This window comes from Neovison vison, chromosome 11, assembly GCF_020171115.1.
Source record: "Neovison vison isolate M4711 chromosome 11, ASM_NN_V1, whole genome shotgun sequence".
NCBI classification, from domain to species: Eukaryota; Metazoa; Chordata; class Mammalia; order Carnivora; family Mustelidae; genus Neogale; species Neogale vison.
This window is the reverse complement of record NC_058101.1, coordinates 135,609,049-135,626,150: the sequence shown is the minus strand read 5'-3', so window position 1 is coordinate 135,626,150 and position 17,102 is coordinate 135,609,049. Positions and strand designations below refer to the sequence as shown.

At 37.6% G+C, this 17,102-nt stretch overlaps 1 long non-coding RNA gene across 1 annotated transcript in view; it reads right to left on the bottom strand.

The window, feature by feature from the left end:
* Positions 1 to 1,041: 1,041 nt before the first annotated feature.
* LOC122919082 overlaps positions 1,042 to 17,102 on the bottom strand; it is a 52,975-nt gene continuing 36,914 nt past the window's right edge. The window contains exon 3 of the long non-coding RNA XR_006386740.1: positions 1,042 to 1,110. This is a non-coding gene — a long non-coding RNA (uncharacterized LOC122919082). The remainder of the gene's footprint in view (positions 1,111 to 17,102) is intronic.

Genomic DNA, 17,102 nt, shown 5'->3' with positions numbered 1-17,102 from the left:
CTGGAAAATCAGCTTTCCAACCAGAAAGGATAGGAAAGCTTTGAGAATAATAGATGACCTCACACCTTCATTTTGTATCTCAGCAAAAAAATAAAATAGTTTTTAAACCAAAATGATAACCAAAACTATTTCAAATATTTCAACACTAGATCTCAAAGCAAAACTAAGGATTTATAATGAAGTATAAAGAATCTTGCCTGTGTTAAAAACACTACTAAAGTCAGATTGTAAAAATGAAAAGTTTGGACATCCATATTACCTAAGCAAACACTTGGTTATGCCAAGAAAACTACATTGTACTCCTATTAGATACATCCCAGGTGTGTGTGTGTGTGTGCGCAATTAGTATTCTTTTTTTTTTTTTTTAAGATTTTATTTATTTATTTGTCAGAGAGAGAGGGAGAGAGAGCGAGCACAGGCAGACAGAGCGGCAGGCAGAGGCAGAGGGAGAAGCAGGCTCCCTGCCGAGCAAGGAGCCCGATGTGGGACTCGATCCCAGGACGCTGGGATCATGACCTGAGCCGAAGGCAGCTGCTTAACCAACTGAGCCACCCAGGCGTCCCTACTTTAATGTATACATATGGCTCATGAAGACACAGGAATCACTACTAAGCTTAAATTAAAAAGTAGCCTGTAGCTCTCTGCTCAGCAGGAAGCCTGCTTCCTCCTCTCTCTCTGCCTGCCTCTCTGCTTACTTGTGATCTCTGTCAAGTAAATAAATAAAATCTTTAAAAATTTTTATTTAAAAAAAGTAGCCTGTAATAACAATCAAAATTAGCATTTATAGAGAGTGTACTACATGCCAGGTACTATTCCAAAACTTGATATACATACAGCAACCCCATAAGATAGTTGCCATTCAAATCTTCACTTTACAGATGAAGAAACAGAAGCACAGGAGAAATCAGTTCTCTTTCCCAAGTCACACAGCAAATACATGGCCTGGTGAGAATCTAACCTAGCCAGTCTCCACCTTTCACTTAACCACTACACGAAAATATTCTAAAAAAGAAGGACACAATTTTTGAGAAAGGGAACTAACCTCTTTGTCCAAATTATCTTGTGGTTATCTCACAGCATTCAAAGAGATGACCGGATGGATGATGTGATCTTGATAAAAGAAGGGGTTTAGTGAAGAAAACATTTTAAATGGGTCTAAAAGTTTAAATTTAATGAAACAAAATGTTTATTAAAAAAGGAATCAATTTAGGAAGAAATCTCTCATATTGTTCTTTTTTATAGTTTAATCTTTACCACAGTAACACATATCTATAGCTTGACCAGTAACAAGGCAGTTCTCAGAGCTGCCTTCTCTTTTCCTACCTCTGAGTCCACTGTCTCAGGCAACCATGGGCAAATCTACTCTCGCATTGCTTACTTCTGTGTTTCTAATGCTATATTATTATTATTTTATATTCTTGACTGTATCAACTGACTTTCTACTGTATAATATTGTCTTCATGGTGGAATGATCACCCAGTATTGCTGTTGAGAAAACCAAAGTCATTTTGACTCCTGGTCCTTCATATTTAACCTTTCTCTCTGAGTATCTCTCTTTTTCTTTTCCTCTGAAAGCTTTTAGAATACTCTCTTTTTCCTCAGGTTCAAAAATTTTATAATAATGTCACTTTAGGTGGGCTTTCTTTGAAATGGCACTCCACACACTCTTTCAAATGGGAAAACAAACAAACATACATGTTATTACGTCCTAGGAAATTTTCTTTTATTATTTCTTTGAAGAGTTTCTCCTTTCCATTTTCTACTTTTCACTGTGGCTCCATTTTAAATGTTCAGCCTCATGGACTGATTCTTGAACATTCTTATCCCTTCCCTCGATTTCCAATTCTTTGCCTGTATTGTGGAAGATTTCCTCAAGTTCTGCTTCTAAATTTGCTAAATTATTGCTCTGCTCTCATTCATGAATGCTATACTCTTCTATCTCTCTGAGAATAGCTTCTTTGTTTTGTGTTGTTTTTCTCAGTTTTAGTTCCATTCTATTATTTGCATTATCTCCCTTTTCTGTAAGGCCTGGTATTTTTTTCTGTTGTTTTGGTTCCTATCTTTCTGTAAGAACCTTTACTTAGATCCCTGGTACCACTGACAGTCTAGTGAGAATTTCTGTTTGACATGAGATGCTAAAACTCAATAGAAGCTCTTCGGTTTGTCAACAGGTAGAAGTCACTGAAGGGTTTTCAGGCTAAAATCCCTCTCTTAGTGGGGGTTCCTGAATATCAGCACTACCAAGTCTTTTCCCTTAGGCCAATTGAATTCTCCCAGGAAATTATCTAATCTCTAGCCTGAGGTGGGGAGGGGGTGGTTAAGGCGGGTGTCTCTGTACTCTTTCTCTAATTCTTTGCCTAAGAAGGGAAGGCATCAAATAACTATGTACAGCCCACCCTGTTTAAATGGAATATTCACATGTGAGACTTAATTCTTTATTTCAGGAGAGAAGATAATTTAAAGGGAAAAGAAAAAGCTTTTTATTTATCCTCTTTTTCTTACACAAAGATTATTTATGATGTTGAGTCATCATGTGAGCTATTCAGACCAATGTTTTTTAACAAACCCAGTTAGGAGTGATGGTTAGGTTTGGCAACTCAAAGAACATAGGAATGACAAAGATTTATCAGTAGCCACTTTTAATTGCTGCTGTCCCAAAATATGAAAGTGAAAAGTTTGTTGTTGTTTTTTAAATGAATAAATACATAACAGTTTGCTTTCCTCGGGTTTGTGCTGCATTGAGTTCTTTAATTTAGAGTGAAATGTCACCACAGCATTTTGTATATTCCTTCCAAATGTTTTAATAACTGTTTTATATATTTTTTATAATTAACCAATCTTTCTTTCACTTCTATGTCTCTTTTTTGCTCCATAGTTGTCTTTTCTATGAAACAAAGGAATAATTGTTAGTTTTGGAGACACAATGTTCAAATAAATCCCCAGAGGTAGTTTTACCTTTAGGAGAATCCTGATCCATGGTTCAAATCAAGTTGGGGAGGACACAATTTTCTTGATCTCTCTATTCATTTTCTACCATATTAGCAGTCTCCTAGGTCTTATGCAAGGCTTCTCTCTACATCCACACCTGGACAAGGTCTTTAATGCACAGTGATTTCCCATCCCAGAGCTCACATTCTGAAATCAGACAATCCACGAGAATATTGGTCTTGTCAGGAAATATCTCTTTGCATCTCTTTACCTTTGATTGAGTTACAGGTTCATTCCTGACCCAATCAAATCCTGGGTTCAAGGACTATGGGAAATGCTGATTAATGAGCTGGTAGGAACCCACCTGAGCTGAAATGGTGGGTTAGTGTCACATAAACCACACAGCTGAGAATGGGGAAAGTGGTTCTTCCAAAAGAAATTCAAAATACTATTAGGAAGAGGAATACTGAACAGCAAAAAAAGCAACAAACGTCTACTGAAGTCTGAGTTTAAATGTGTGCTTTTCACTTGGATACTTGATACTTCAAAATGATAGGCCTTCCCAGAGTGTGTTTTTAATATTACCCTCCATAAATCTGAATATCGATGGAACCCTTAAAAGCAGGGGTAAAGGGAAATCTGCGCTTACAAAGCTAATTTAGAATGTGATTTTGCTACTTGTTCTTTGAGTATCAGGGGGCCAATTTTACAGAACCATGTAAAATTCACACCTTCATTTTGTATCTCATGTAAAAATAAGAATGTAACTGTTAAGTGTAACATTTTTCTAAATTCAAAGGCAAAAGATACATTAGAATACACTTTCCTTTATGTATAACATTCTTCTCCCATCTGTCCTGCCCATCTTTCCAAACAGCACTCATCAACTTCTTTCACAAATTCCCAAGATGTAGGTCAGTGGTTAAGTCTTTATTAAATAGTTGCCTCTATTCTGAGTGTCTTTCTAGATTATTTAAGTCATTTCTCCTTTCCAGCTAGGAGTTGAGTACAAAAAGAGTTTTTTAAAAAGATGATGTATCATTCAACCTTAAAAAGGAAGAAAATCCTGTCATATGCTACAACATGGATGAAACTTGAGGATATTGTGCTAGGTGCAATAAGCCAGTCACAAAAAGACAAATACTGCATGATTCCACTTAAATGATGTATCTAGAGTGGTCAAACTCATAGAAACAGGAAGTAAAATTATGGTTGCCGGGGGAGGGGGAAAGCAGTGTTGTTTAATGGATGCAGTTTCAATTTCGCAAGACAAAATAACTTCCAGAAACTGATTACACAACAGTGTGAATATACTTAACCCTACAGAACTGTATACATAAAAATGGTTAAGTTGGAAAATTTTGTTATATGTATCTTACCAAATTTTTTAAAAAGAGTTTAAAGCATTGAGAAATTAAGCACCTAATATTGGAAACTAACTAAAACATGTTCTTGGGAAAGTAAAGCAATAATCATTCTTTTCTATGAGCTCCTAGAGCATTGGATGAAAAGAAAAAAATAAGACAGGAGAAAAATCTTAATGTAGTAGAACTGTCAAAATTGCAAATATTGATGGCAAAGCTACTGTCAGGTTAGATTCAGGCTAGAATCATATATTTCATTGATCATTCACTCAGACTGCAGGTCAGTTCAGAGAAAACAATGAAAGCAGGAGAGGGAATTTTGTGGCTTACAACAGCCAACCCAGTGGCAAACTAATATTAAAAACAAAATTAGTGACTTCTGAAGAGCTGAAGGAAAAGAAGTTGATGAAGCTGGGATCCAACCACTTGTCACCATTTCGCGGCTACTATGATGACCCAAGCCCCTGTCGCTTTCATCTAGAATATTGCAGTATCTAACTCATCTCCTTGCTTCTGCCCTTGACCCCCTAAAGAATATTCTTAAGAGTAAACCAATAAAGATCCTGGTAAAAATGAACCCAACCATACCACTATTCCACTCAAAACCCTTCATGACCTTCCACTCAGAGTAAAAGCCAAAGTCTTACCAGGACCTACAAATTCCTGTAGAGTTTAAACCTTTATCACTCTCTCATGTTGTCTCCAACCACTCTCCTCCTTGTTCATTCCATCCAACCACACTGGCCTCTTCACCGTTTCTTAAATATATAAGCTCATTCTATAGCTTTTTACCATATAAGTTATGGCACCCCAATTTGTGGTTGATTTCCAGATTGGTGTACAATCACGTGGGAATAACATTAATGCATGAGATAAAGTATATATACCGATAACCATTACCTGATTTTTTTAAGTAAACTCCATGCCCAATGCAGCCCTCTAACTCGCAATCCCAAGATCAAGAGTTGCATGCTCCACTGGCTCAGCCAGCCAGGCACCCCAACCATTATTTTATGAAAATTGAATGCTTTATTTTTAAATTATATAAATGACTGGTGGTCGGTATTAAGGAGGACATGTATTGCATGAGCACTGGGTGTGGTGCATAAACAATGAATCTTAGAACACTGAAAAAATAAAATCAAATTTTAAAAAAATTATATAAATGATTACTTTTTTAAATGTTCACCTTTGTTTCACAAACTAAACATAGAACTAGATTTAAAGATGTAAAAATATACATAGATTTTTGTTGTTAAGAGTTTAGCTTGTATTTAAGTTTTAAATTCCACCTATCTTGAAAAGTACTTGATGTTGGGAGTAAGAACAAGGCTTTAAAATCTTAGTTTGCATACCTCTATCTTGTGTGAGGTAAAAATATTAAAGAAAATTTCAGTACCATCGTATTTAATTGGATCAGTTGTACCTACACATGCACCAGTACACAAGACCACACACACACACACACACATGCACACACACACAAACTAAAGTACCTTATGGAGTAAACAATGCAAAGTACAACAATTAAGGAAAAACACCTATTTGAAAGAATCAGAAAGAAAAGGTTATTTTTAAGCACTCTGCCTAACTAGAGAATCCATAGGAAATGCTTTTTTGTTTAAGGTAAAACTGGAGAAATGGTATTTTTTTTTAATTTTCAGAAATTTACAATGTCTCACTTAAAGCCACAGCTATTAATTTAGTTTTCCTCTAGATTAGTTCACCAGTCTGAGAACAGGACCATGTCTTACTTCTTTTCTTAAGGTCAGAAAGGACTGTGATCACTCTGGTCTGAGGGCAGCTGCATTTTAGCTTGGTGATGAAAATTTATTGCATCAGCAGGCTTTTCTGCTTCAGCTTGTTAGAAACCCAAGCAATATCAGGAGCAATTCTATTTATTTGACTGAACTAAAAATAGGCATTTGCTCTTGGCTGTAATTTTTAATTCAGTTTTTGCCAGATGGATTAAGACTCTTGCTCTGTCACACACCCCCCCACTGTGTGGTTTGAATCATCAAGACATAACCTAATATGCCCTTCTTTCCAGAAAATTCCACTAGTCAAAGTCAGGTGTGTTTCTTTCTACATGATCTTTTGTCCCAAATCATGAGCATTGATTCCTTTAGGAACTCTGTCACCAGCTATCTTGGTCCTCCCATGGGAAACTGGGTGTTAAGTTATTTTCACAAGGATACAAATGATATTTGTGTTAGCCATGGAAGTCTTCTGCTCTGATGTTCCTTCAAGAGAACCTGCTGGGATGGAGGTAATTGGGCAGACAACCTCCAGCTGTCCCATCCTCCAACCAGCTGGAATTGTCACCGGAAGCCACCTTCTCCTTAGGCTGCTATCTGCCAATGATTGAGCACAGCTGGCCCAGTAAAGTTGGATCCTTACTCTTCAACTCAGGACTCTCCTGACAGACGGTCTTGGCTCCGGAGGTGCCCATCAACCCAGCTAACACTCTGACAGCTACACTGTAGTCTGAAACCCCACCTACCCAAATTTTCTTCCTTTCGTCCTCTTGTTACTGGTGTCACATTAGCATTGTGGTCCACAGACTTCCTCTCTTATTCCTTTGGCTTCCTCTTACCTTTATCCTATAACATCAATGAGCTCAGAAACATTTGGTAAATTGGGCAATGATGTTAGTGTAACTTGGACATCATCGTGATTTATATGCAATTTTTCCTGAGAGACTGGATAACCTTCAACTGGAAAAGAAAGAGCCATCCACTCTGTTACTGTCTGAATTCCTCTCCAGCTCTACCGTAAGGAACTTTAAAAGGAGTACGTATCTTCAGAGTTACCTTGCTACGGAGCCTCACCCCATCTCTGCACCCCACAGGTGGGCCAGATTTACCCTTCCTCCTGGGTGCACCTTCCCAGCAGCTCTGCTCTGTGGAACTCCACTTCCATCTCTAGTATCTCGGCACCACAAGCAAGTGTTTACATTTTGCCAGTTTTTACCTTCTGAGTACCCATAAAGCATCCTCTAATCACACTGAATCAGCTATCTCTGTTCAGGTTAATGTCTGAAATACCAATTTTTTGTGGTTCTCAGTTTGTTGGTTACAAGCTGAAGAGGTGTGTGGGTCATTTCTTTCAGCTCCAGACCCATCTGCATTTGTTTCCTAGAACAGTGTAACAAATAACCACAAGCTCAGTGCCTTAAAACATCCTTCATTTATTATTTCACATTTTCCACATACCAGGTGTCTGTGCAGAACTAGACCCTCTGCTCAGGATTTTGCAAGGTTGTTACCAAGGTGTCAGCCCTGCTAGGGTTCTCATTGGAAACTCAGAGCCTTCTCCCAATCTCATTCAGGATGTTGGCAGGTTGCCTTCAAGGGACTGAAGCCCCTGTTTTTTTCTAGCTGTTGGCCGGGGAACACTCTAAGCTCCTGGTTCTTTACTATGTGGCCCCTTCAGGCAGCTCACAACATGGATGCTTGCTTTCTTCCAGGCCCACAGGAGAGCACCTCTCTGACTTCTGGTCCCTCTCCAGTAGGCTCTGACAGAGTCCTATATAGTTGTACTGCACTCAGAGGAGTGACTATCCCATTATTATTTGCCATATAACATAACCTAATCAAGGTGCCACTTCTTGCCATATTCCCAGGTTTTGTCCACACTCTAAGGTTTTGTTGTATATGGGTTGTGTACACCAGGAAGTGGGAATCTTGGATCCAGTCTTAGAAATCTGCTGATCACACTGTTCTTCCGTATTCTGCTTTGTGATACTGGAGCTGAAACTCTACAGACTACATTTCTGCCTTGCCATCTGGCTCTGTTAGTTTCTGCCAGTGATGGGCATGAAGGGGGACTAGAAAGACTGAGGAAGAGAAAGGTCTTCTTTGTTTGCTCCATGTTCCTGTCAGCATTGCCTCAGCAACAGCCTTCTTCTCTGAGGCAGCAGTTGGGTTCAGTCTTCACTTTTTCAGCAAAAACAACCTCACCATATCCACCCAGAGATCTGAAACCCTGTTCCATGGGACACTTCCTCTGAGTACCTGAGCTCCCATCACAAGTGAGCTAAGAACCAAACTCCACAAAGTTTTAGTACCAGCCTCACTTTGTTCTGTCTTGTTTCTGAAGAACCCATTTTCCTTTCTTTTACCCCCAACCTCGGGTCAGAGCAGCGTCTTTCTGTTCTTTTTTGTATCACCTCAATTTCCCTTTTTTACATTTTCAGTTGTCCAAAACTTGTTTAAACAATTGTTCATAATAAATTTTTCCTGTATAATAGCTGGTTTGGTTTCTGTATTCCTGATTTGACCCCAGCTGACATAACAGGCTTTGAATAGTCTGCCCTGCGGCTACTCCTTCTAAACCCTCTTATTTTGTAAGAGATACTGTAAAATATGTTATTCAGAAATGTATCTACTGAATAATAGCAAAATTCTTTGTAATTTTTAATGACATATAAGTTTTAAAACTTACATTTTTTAATTAAATTTTTAAACATTTTTAATGACTAAGTTTCTTCTGTGTATATACAATAATTTATTCATCCAGTTCCCTATCTTAGTTAGATTATTTCAAACATTTTGCTATTACCTATAACCCATCATAAACACCCAAAAATGCAAATATTTGCCCACATATCAGCTTCTTAGGATGAATTCTGAGAAGTGAAACTATGAGACAAAGTGGTAAAAGCATTTTTAGAGTTTTTGATACCAAATTTTCCTTCAGAAAGGTTATAATTACTTAAACTCTTTCAGTCATGAATGAGAATGTCCATCCCTCTGTGCTCTTACCAATCCATTACTTTCTTCATCTGGTTAAAATATTTGACATATTTCGTAGATGGACAATGGCATCTCATTTTTTTAAAGATTTTATTTATTTATTTGACAGACTGAGATCACAAGTAGGCAGAGAAGCAGGCAGAGAGAGAGAGGAGGAAGCAGGCTCCCTGTTGAGCAGAGAGCCCGATGCGGGGCTTGATCCCAGGACCCTGGGATCATGACCTGAGCCGAAGGCAGAAGTTTCAACCCACTGAGCCACCCAGGCGCCTCATGACATCTCATTTTAACTCATCATCAATAATCAAAATTTTTCCATATGCACGTTTGGACTTGACAGTCATTGTGCCTTTTCTAACCCCTTCAATCAGAATTCATATTATGCTCCTTTCAGCCTCGAAAATACTGTCTTTGCATTTCCCAATTACCAAAGTCAACTACTAGCCCATGATTGTTTATGGGAACATTTCCTTCTCTTTTGGTCATTATAACAGTCTATTATTCTTCACCAATGGCTTACTCTTCATACTCCTCACTCTTTCCTACACTTTCTATAGATATAAATCTATATGGCAGAATTTATCCTATACAAGTAACCCCTTCTTATGTCAGGACAAATTGAGAAGCTGACCAATGGTTGTTAGACTAGAAGATCCCTTAGACTTCCTCCAGCACTTACATTTTATGTTTGTCTGGTCATACTTCAAGCTGTGCTCTGGTAAGCTGCTTTCTTCAAACAACTGGAAGTTTCTAAATTCTAAATATTATACATAATTTTTAGAGATCAGATCATTCTGATAAATTTGGATGTAGAGATAGTCTTAGAAATTAATCCTATAATACTGAATTACTTCCATTAGATGATAATAAAAGTCAAATATTTAGTAATATTTAGTAATAACACTCTGATGCAAGATATACTTATAATCAAATAGAGTTTTGTTGCTTACTAGCTTCATGATTATAGATAAATCATTTAACATGTTTAATCCTCAATTTTCCCATCTAAGAGGTAGATATAAAAATACTTAATCAATATTAATTGAATAAACAAAATACTATTCAGACAAGTAAATGATGAAATGTATGTCAGACCTTTAGCACAATTCCAACATCAGTCAACAAACATTTACTGAGTCCCTAGTATGCTTCAGATACTCTACTAGACTATGGGGATATAAAACTTAATAAAGCATAGGAAGTATTTGCCCTCATTGAGCTCAAATTCTAATGAGAAGAGATAAACAATTTAAAAACGTAATTAAAAAATACGTAATGTACTCAATGGAATAAATAAAATGAAGAAAGACAAAGCAGTTATCAAGTTCTATTGTAAAACTATAGCAATTGGGATAGGCAAACTGGCCACATTAAAGGGTTATAACCCTTTAGAACCCCCACAGAAACAGTCCCACAAGTAGAAGTAAATTTAACTTACGAAAGAGCATACTTTGCAGATTAGTGCAGAAAGGATTGACTTTTCAATAAGGATTCTAGATTAATTGGTTATTACATGGAAAAGAACGAAATTTGATCTATACTTCCCAACATTCACAAAAATTTATTTGAGCCAGATTAAATCTTGTTTAAAAGGAAAAACTATAAAACTTTTAGAAGGCAATATAGAAAACTATCTCCAAGACCCTGAGAGAACAAGTAATTTCTTAAAACAAAACAAAGGTTAATTGCATTAGTCAGTGTTCTCCAGAGAAACAGAACCAATAGGATGTATGTCTACAAAGAGAAAGAGAAGAATTTATTATAAGGAATTGACTCACCCAATTAAGGAGGCCAGCAAGTTCCAAGACCTATAATCAGCAAACTGGATCCCCAGGAGAACTCATCACGTAAGTTCCAATCAGAATGTCAGTAGGCATGAGACCCAGAAAGAGCTAATGTTTCAGTTCAAGTTGATAGGCAGGAAAGAAGCAATGTGCCATCTCGAGGCAATCAGGCAGGATTCCATCCGTCTTACTTATAGGAGCGGCAACCTTTTGTTCTATTCAAACCTTCAACTAATTAGATAAAGCCCATTAACATTAGAGAGGGCAATCTACTTTACTCAGTCTACTTAGTCAAATGTTCAGGCCATCCAAAAACTTCCCATAGACATATCCAGAAAAATCCTTGGTCACACGTTTGCCTGTCAAACTGATACATAAACTTAACTATTACAAGTCCACCCCTTGTCACACTGGCACCTATATACATCTCCTTAAATCATACTTCAAATACAGACAATAACAAGATTCTTTTTTTTCTTTTAATATTTTATTTATTTATTTGAGAGAGAGACAGTGAGAGAGAGCATGAGCGAGGAGAAGGTCAGAAAGAGAAGCAGACTCCCCATGGAGCTGGGAGCCCAATGTGGGACTCGATCCCGAGACTCCAGGATCATGACCTGAGCCGAAGGCAGTCGTCCAGCCAACTGAGCCACTCAGGCGTCCCGACAATAACAAGGTTCTAATTCAACTTAACATAATACGACTGTCCTGGCTTCCACCAAAAATACATGAACCTCTTCCCCAAAAGAGGACGTAAAGTCCTTGAATGACGTTGACTCTTTTTGATATTCTAGGACGTAGATACTACAATATAAAATTAAGAGTGCTGGGATGCCTGGAAGGCTCAGTTATTAAGTGTCTGCCTTCAGCTCGAGTCATGATCCCAGGATCCTGGGAATCAAGCCCCACATCAGGCTCCCTGCTCGGCAGGAAGACTGCTTCTCCCTCTCCCACTTCCTCTGCTTGTGTTCCCTCTCTCACTGTCTCTGCCTGTCAAATAAATAAATAAATAAAATCTTATTTAAAAATTAATTAAATTAACAGTGCTTAAATACTATGATATGGAGTCAATACATCTTATGTTACATGATGAGGGAATAAGACAAGAAACAAAACAAGTATTACATGCATATTATATATATATTAATGTATCATATGTAGTACACACACATAAACATATTCATAAGAAAATAAGGAGGAAATATTCTTAGTCTTTGTTTCTGTAAATGGACACATGATTGTAGCTGGTATTAATAGCAACTTTCTTCCACTACTCATCTCATTTTCCCTTTGACCTCAGAGCAAGCATCTCAGCTGTTTATGGTTCTTTACCTGGTAGGATTCTTTACCCAAACCTTCATTCCTGAGGGTCTGAGCCACAAGCAGTCCTACCCGGACTGGGTTGTTGTACTTTTCCATTGACCTTAATCACAGGGCAAGATAATACAAACAGATATTTGAGGGAATCTCTGTATTCCAGACATAGTCTCCCTATAGGCCAACAGAGCATAAGGTCACTAGGGGTAATAATAAGTGAGTTTCACCATCTCTGGACCTATGAATCCTGGCTATAAGAGAAAAATGTCATGCATTGGTTGCTGATTGAGAACATATACAGCCTTCTGTGGAAAACTTGCCCCCACCTTAGCAGTAAACCCTCTTTAAAGCTGGGATTTCATCTTGTGTCATAATTCAACCAGCTGCAAGATGAGATTGTAGGTTTGATTTTCAGCAGTCCCAGCTCTGTGGCTACAGAAAATAAGGATCTCTTTCAAGGCACACATAGAAGCCTTCAAGTCATTTATGTGATTCTAAGAGCTGAGACTTCAAATCTCTGAGCTCATCTTTTTTTTTTTTCCACTACTGTATCCAGTGACATTAGAAACAATGAGCCAATCTTGTTATATTCCTTAGTTTGACAAAAATGTTTGGAAGTTTTATATACACAGTCACTCAGCTCCTTGCCTTTTATAAGTGTCTGATTAGGGGCATCCAATGGCGATATTTTGAGTATCTCTATTACCTGATTATGTCTATCTATCTGCACTCTCTTTACTGCTGGAAATAGAGCCATTAGAATCTTTAAATCTAGTCAAATTAGAGAGCCAATTCAGAAACCAGTTCAAGAAAACTTGAATTTTTACCAGAACCAATTCAGGAAACTCATCCTTAAAATTACATTCCTCTAGAATTACTCTTGGTACCAACATCTCTATTACTCAGGACATCCCACGGTCCAGTCAAGTTGACCTATAACATATGTCACATAACCACAGCTCAAAAGCTTTTAACCATATTAAAATTAAGAACTTCTGTTCATCAAAAGATACCATAAACAATTTGAGGAAAAAGCCCTAAATTAGGAAAGGACAATTGCAACATAAGTGACACACAAGGATTACTATCCAGAATGTGTAAACAACTCCTATGAATCAATCTCACTTATAATCAAAGGAATGAAATGGAAACCAAAAAGAGACAGCATTTCACACCAGGGATTGGTAAAAAAAAAAAAAAAAAAATTCCAAGTATTGGTAGAGATATGAAGCAATTCTTATACACTCTAGTGGGAGAGTAAATTGCTATGATTGCTTCTGAAAATGACTTCACATCATCTAGTAAAGCTGAATATGCACATATCCTATGACCTACCAATTCTTTTAGGAATACATCCTAAAATCCTAGAGCAACTCTTGCTCTTGTGCAATAAGCCCTGAACAGAAATATGCTTACCAGTAATATTCATAACAGCTAAAATCTGGAAACAGCCCAAATGTCCATCAGCATTAAAATGAACACATCAATTATGGTATATATATATAATGAAGTACTATATGTCCGTGATGATAAATAAACTATAGCTACATGCACCACCATGACATGGGGCATTGAGTTACTGGAGAATATAAAAACGGTAGAAATAATAACAATAGTGGCTGGTATATAAGTTTCTTATTATTACCAAGTTTTTCTCTAGAAGCCATTTATCTAGGCATACCTCAAAGACGTTATGGGTTTGGTTACAGACCACTGAAATAAAATAAATATTGCAATAAAGTGAGTCAAATGAATTTTTTAGTTTCAGTGCATGTAAAAGTTATGTTTACACTCTACTGTAGTCTATCAAATGTGCAACGGCCTTATGTCTGAAAAACAATGTATGTACCTTCATTAAAAAATACTTTACTGCTAAGAAAGGCTAACAATCCTCTGAAGTTTTTGTGGGTCACAGTCTGTATGCTGATGGAGGGTCTTGTTTCCCTATCGATGGCTTCTGACTCCTCAGGGTAGTAGTGCTGAAGATTAAGAAGGCTGGGGCGCTTCTTCAAATAAGACAACAATGAAGTTTGCCACATTAATTGACTTTTCCTTTCCCAAATGATTTCTCTATAGCCTGCAATACTGTGAGATAGCACTTCACACACAGTAGAACTTCTCTCCAAATTGGAATTAATCCTCTCAATCCCTGCTGTGTTTCAACAACTAAGGTTATGTCATATTCTAAATCCTTTGTTGTCATTCCAATAATCTTCACAGCATCTTCACCAGGAGTAGATTCCATCTCGAGAAATCACTTTCTTTGCTCAGCCATAATGAATGACTTCTCTTCAGTTCAAGTCTGATCATGAGATTGCAGCAATTCAGCTACTTCAGGCTCCACTTCTAATTCTAGTTCTCTCGCTATTCCCACCACATCTGCAGCTGCTTCCACCACTGAAGTTTTGAACCCCCCCTAAAGTATCTGTGATGATTAGAATCAACTTCCCCTAAACTTCTACTCATGTTGATATTTTGACCTTTTCTCATGAGTCATGAATGTTCTTAATGGCATCAGAATGTTGTGATCCTTCCAGAAGGTTTTCGATTTACTTTGCCCAGGTCCATCAGAGGATTCAGCCATCTATGGCAGCTACAGCCTTATGAAATATATGTCTTAAATAAGATTTGAAAATAAAAGCAAATCCTTATGGACATTGGGGAGGGTATGTGCTTTTGGGTAAATTGGAAGGGGAGATGAACCATGAGAGACTATGGACTCTGAAAAACAATCTGAGGGGTTTGAAGTGGCGGGGGGGGTGGGAGGTTGGGGTACCAGGTGGTGGGTATTATAGAGGGCACAGCTTGCATGGAGCACTGGGTGTGGTGAAAAAATAATGAATACTGTTTTTCTGAAAATAAATAAATTGGAAAAAAAATAAAATAAAATAAAATAAGAAAAAAAGCAAATCCTTAACCCATGGGCTGCAGAATGGACACTGTCTTAGCAGGCATGAAAACATTAATCTCATTGCCCATCTCAATCAGAGATCTTGGGTGACCAGGTGCATTGTCAACAACCAGTAACATTGTGAAAGGAATCTTTTTTTCTGAGCAGTAGAACTCAACAGTGGACCAACAATGTTCAGTAAACATGTTATAAACAGATATGCTCTCATCCAGTCTTTGCTATTCTACTGATAGAGCATAGGCAGAAGACATAGCATACTTGTTAAGGACCCTAGGATTGGGGGAATGGTAAAGGAGTGTTAGCTTTATCTTAAAGTCAACAGCTGCATTAGCCCCTAACAAGAAAGTCAACTCGTCTTTTAAAGCTTTGAAACCAGGAATTGACTTTCTCTCTAGCTATGAAAGTCTTCCAACAGAAGACTTTTTCATCTACACTGAAAATCTGTTGCTTAGTGTAGCAACCTTCATTAATTCTCTGAGCTGGATCTTCTGAGTAATTTGCTGCAACTTCTACATCAGCACTCAAGCTCCACCTTCCACCCTCCTGTAAATGCAGCCAGCTTCTTCCCATCTTTACACCTCATAACCCAACCTCTGCTAGCTCCCAGCTTTTCTTCTTCAGCTTCCTCACCTCTCCCAACCTTCAGAGAATTGAAGAGAGTTAGGGTCTTGCTCTGGATCAGGCTTTAGCTTAAGGGAATGTTGTGGCCGGTTTGATCTTCTATCCAGACCACTTAAACTTTCTCCACATCAGCAGAAAGATTGTTTTGCTTTTCTATTGTTTGTGCATTCCCTGGAATAGCAGTTTTAGCTTCCTTCAAGAACTTTTCCTTTGCATTCATAACTTGGCTCTTTGGTGCAAGAGGCCTAACTTTCAGCCCATCTTGATTTCAGCACACCTTCTTCACCAACTCTAACCATTTCTGGCTCTTGATTTAAAGTTAGAGATTTGTGACTCTTCCTTCCACCTGAATGTGTAGATAACATTATAGCATTCCTAATTAGCCTAATTTCAAGATTGTGTCTCAGGGAATAGGAAGGCCTGAGGAAAGGTACAGAGACTGGGAAACAGCCAATCAGTAGAGCAGTCAGAAAACATATATTTCTCAATTAAGTTTGCATCTTCTGTGGGCATGGTTCTTGGCACTCCAAAACTACTACAATAGTAACGTGAAAGATCATTGATTACAGATCACCATAACAAATATAATAATAATGACAAAGTTTCAAATGTTACCAGAATTACCAAAATGTGATACAAGAGACATGAGGTGAACAAATGCTATTGGGAAAATGGGGACAAAAATTTGTTCAATGTAAGGTTGTCACAAACCCTCAATTTGTTTAAAAGAAAATTCAGTTTCTGTGGAGCACAATAAAATGAGGTATGCCTGTATAATTTAACCCCACAAGAATGCTGTGAGCTATGTACAATTATTGTTCTTGTTTTACAGATGATGAAATTTCAATCAGAAGGACAAAATAATTCTCTCAAGTTGACCCAACTACTCGGTGAGGAGGTGAAGCAGGATTTCAAGCTTAACAAATATGAATACCACCCACCAAGTATAGTTAGGTATGTTCAAAAATTGGCATTACTAAGCACTGTATTTGGAGATACACATATACATGTTTATTATATGAAGAAATATACAGGGAGGTGCTTCTGGGTGGCTCAGTTGGTTAGGTATCCAACTCTTGGTTTAGGCTCAGGTCATAATCTCGGGTTTGTTAGAATGAGCCCCACATAGGGCTCCATGTTCAGCAGAGAATCTGCTTGAGATTCTCTCTCCCTCTACCTCTGCCCCTTCCCCTACTCATTCTTTCTCTCTCTCTCTCTCTCTCTCTCTCTGCCTCCCTCTCTCAAATAAATAAGTAAATCTTAAAATATATAAATATATGGGAACGATTCACATAATCTTTTTCTCTATGTGAAGTAGAAGGGGGATATTTTGATAGTTTCAAAATTACTAGAATTCTTTCATTTCTTAAGCTGAGTGATGACTATGTTGTTGTTCATTTTATTATAATTCTTTCATCTATAC